Source organism: Nycticebus coucang, chromosome 23, assembly GCF_027406575.1.
Source record: "Nycticebus coucang isolate mNycCou1 chromosome 23, mNycCou1.pri, whole genome shotgun sequence".
NCBI lineage: Eukaryota > Metazoa > Chordata > Mammalia > Primates > Lorisidae > Nycticebus > Nycticebus coucang.
Window position 1 is genome coordinate 4,640,677 of NC_069802.1, and position 3,323 is coordinate 4,643,999.

Genomic DNA, 3,323 nt, shown 5'->3' on the forward strand with positions numbered 1-3,323 from the left:
GAAAACATAAATATTTCCTTTTGCCATAAGGTCCATTCAAAAAGAAAGAGTTTACATGTCTCCAGCACCATGACAGAAGTGATGAACGTCTTTAAAGGCTTGGCTCCATTTTAGCCGGAATCTTCAGGGCACTGGGCTGTGCCTGAGGTCAGTGGACTTCCACTTCAGACTGGGAAGACACAGAGGAGGTCACATTGGCTGTCCCCTTCCAATGAGACTTGTGGTTTCTCGCTCTGAATGGAAAGAACATGGAAGGTCCCCCTGGCAGAGAAGGTTCACTGTCACCCCTGTCCTCCACCATCTGCAGAGTAGCTCTGGAAAGGAGCCCCGCAGGGGTCTCCGTTTCCCAGCTGCCCTGGCGTCTTCATGGGATCCTGCATGGTTAGTTCTCCCCAGTGGAGCGTGGCCAGCGGGATCCGTGTCACTTCCAGGGAAGGAGCTTGAAGGTTGGTTTTCCCTCCTCTTTCTTCCTCTGCTTCTGACAGTATGACCTGGGGGGTGGGGTGGGGAAGGCTGACCCACAGGAGGAAGGAGCTTGCTTGGGTCCTCGGACCGCCACAGGGAGGAAAGCCAGCCCCGTGCAGGGAACGTGGGCTTTCAGCTATTCAGCTGATCGTGTTAAGCCACTGAGATGATGGTGTTTATTCATTGCAGAACCAGCATTGCTCTGATACAGTCAATGCCTGTCGCCCCTTCCCCGGGGTTAAGGGGATGCCACTGACGATTCATCCCACGTCCTTCTAGGCACAAGAAACAGAGAAAGAGATTCAGGTGACAAAACGTGAGTTTGGTGGTCCAACTAACTTCTCCAGGAATCATTATGCTGCCTCAGGTAAGTATTTGCTCAGTAAACACCATCTAGGAAAGTCAATATGGGCAGCAGTCTGGTCTTTCCAACTCCCAGAATCCTCTGTCAGATTTTCAACTGAGTTTCCATGTGAAATCAGCGTGTTCTTTTGAACTAAAAAAATGGGAGCATGATGTGACTGTTAAGATGGCCTTGGCAGGGCCTGGTGGCTCACGCCTGTAATCCTAGGATTCTTGGTAGGCTGAGGCAGGAGAATCACTGCTCAGGAATTCAAGACCAGCCTCAGCAAAAGTGAGACCCTGTCTCTACTAAAAATGGAAAAAAATAGCCAGACGTTGTGGTGGGCACCTGTAGTCCCACCTACTTGGGAGTCTGAGGCAGAAGGATCACTTGAGCCCAAGAATTTGAAGTGCTGTGAGCTATGATGATGCCATGGCACTCTAGCTTGGGCAATAGAGTGAGAGACTCCGCCTCAAATCAAAGAAGAGTGACAGCCTTGGAGATAAACCAGCTTGTGTTTGAATCCCAGCTTTACCACTGAGTAGCTCAAGCCTAAACTTCCAGGTACAAGCACCAAACACCATGCTGCATAACTCACCTGAGGAAGAGACCCCCATGCCCTGCACTGGTTTGCAGACGCCACAGCCGCTCCACTGCCAAGTCCCCTGGGAGCTCAGCTACCACGAGGGCTCCGGTCGCAGCACCAGAGCCGCCACGGCCCCTCCCTTGCCTTTTCAGCTGCCATTTCTGCCTCCAGCAAGGTCCCTTCTAGGTCCCTAGAATTCGAAGTGGAAGAGACGGTGAGGGAGGCGACCACAAAAGAGCAAGGGGGAGCGAGGGGACTCCGCAGAGAGCGCGTTCAGCGCGGGACGCGTCTGACACCTGAGACGCGAGGAGGTGGGGCAGGCTGGGCAGGAGGACGCAGGGACCTCTGTGCAGGCCGGGCCAGGGCAGAATGCGAGCCCAGCTCCAGTGTCCTCTCTGTGCCCTTTCAGCGACCGGAGCTGCCTGGGCAGAGCAGAGAGAGGAGTCACCGCCACCGGGTGTCCCCAGCAGGCTCTCCGGAAGGCCGATCCGATGCGTTTCCCCGCTGCCACCGGACGCTCCCGTCCTTTCCCTCCGCATCGCTGACTCCCGGGTCCGGGTCTGACTGAGGGAGGAAGATCAGACCATGTGTCCTTGCTACCAGGAGGCCTGGGGAAGCAAGTGACGGGCGTTCCAGCCCCGAAGGGGAAATGACCGCGACCACTGAGTGTCCACTACGCGGGTAAAGCCCTGAGCACCGGCCTGGCTGCGCGGGCTGGAAGCCACCACCCTCGCCAGAACACCGAGGGGCCAGGGCAGTGACCGAACACCCCTCTCCCAGGATCATGTCTAGACCCCACCTTCCAATGAAATCAGGCAAGGTCCTTCACCTTTCAGAGCCTCAGTTTCCTCGTCTGCAAATCCTCCTTTGTAGAGCTGCCGTGAAGATTTGAGTTACGATACCTGAAATGGCTGGCCCGAAATGTCTCTGGGAAGAGACAGCGCTGTGGTTTCTAGGTGCGGAGCAGAGTGCGGGCCGGGCCGCAGGGTCTGCGCGAAGGCTCCGTGCAGGGCACCGCGCCCAGTCAGCTGATGCCCCTCACTCGGCATGCCACACCAGGCGCTCACAGGTGACTGAGACCGAGTAAATGAGTGGACGAATGAACACATTTTGCCTTACTGATAGATAACAAAGACAAAGCTACCTAAATCATTTTAAACGAGGATTTTTGTTCTACAGACAGGTTCTTCCTAATAAATGTCCTTCCTTTCCCTTACTTTTTCTTGCATTTGACCATCACTCCAAAAAAACTTAGAGATTGTATAGTCAAAAGCTTTCCTTTGTTTTATAAACTTATTATTTAGAGACAATCTCTCATTGTGTCACCTGAGCTAGTGTCCAGTGGTACAATCATAGTTCACAGCAACCTCAAACTCTTGGGCTCAAGTGATCCTCCTGCCTCAGCCTCCAGAGTAGCTGGGACTACAGGTGTGTAAACATGTGAAGCCTAATTTTCTTATGTCTTATTTTTTGTGGAGATGGAGTCTGTCTATGTGGTCCAAGCTGATCTCAAACCTCTAGCCCACAGTGACCCTCCATCTCAGCCTCACAAAGCACTGAAATTACGGTCATGACTCGCTGCCCCAGCCCAGTTTTTATTTGTATCAAAGTAATACAATATGTACTTTTAAAAGTCACATACTAAGGACAAAACATGTTCCCCCTCCCATCTTGTTTTCCATTCTTCCTGGGCAAAACAGCTTCTTAGCTATTTTTTCAGTGTTTACTTCCGTATTGCTTTTTCTTGATTTTTAAAAAATTTTCAACATTATTGTTTTTTTTTAATTGTAGAATGCACGCCTTCACACACACACACCCCTTCTCCCATTCAACCTCATTCCAGTTATTTCACAAACTTTTATTAAAACAATAATGTTCTTTTTTTTTTTTTTTGTAGAGACAGAGTCTCACTTTATGGCCCCCGGTAGA

The 3,323-nt window shown here is 51.4% G+C and overlaps 1 long non-coding RNA gene across 1 annotated transcript; it reads right to left on the minus strand.

Moving 5' to 3' along the window:
- Positions 1-595: 595 nt before the first annotated feature.
- Positions 596-2,678, minus strand: LOC128575992 (uncharacterized). The gene is made up of 3 exons (XR_008377213.1): positions 1,691-2,678; positions 1,407-1,584; positions 596-740 (listed from the first exon to the last, which is right to left on the minus strand). It is a non-coding gene; the product is annotated as an uncharacterized LOC128575992 (long non-coding RNA).
- Positions 2,679-3,323: the final 645 nt, after the last annotated feature.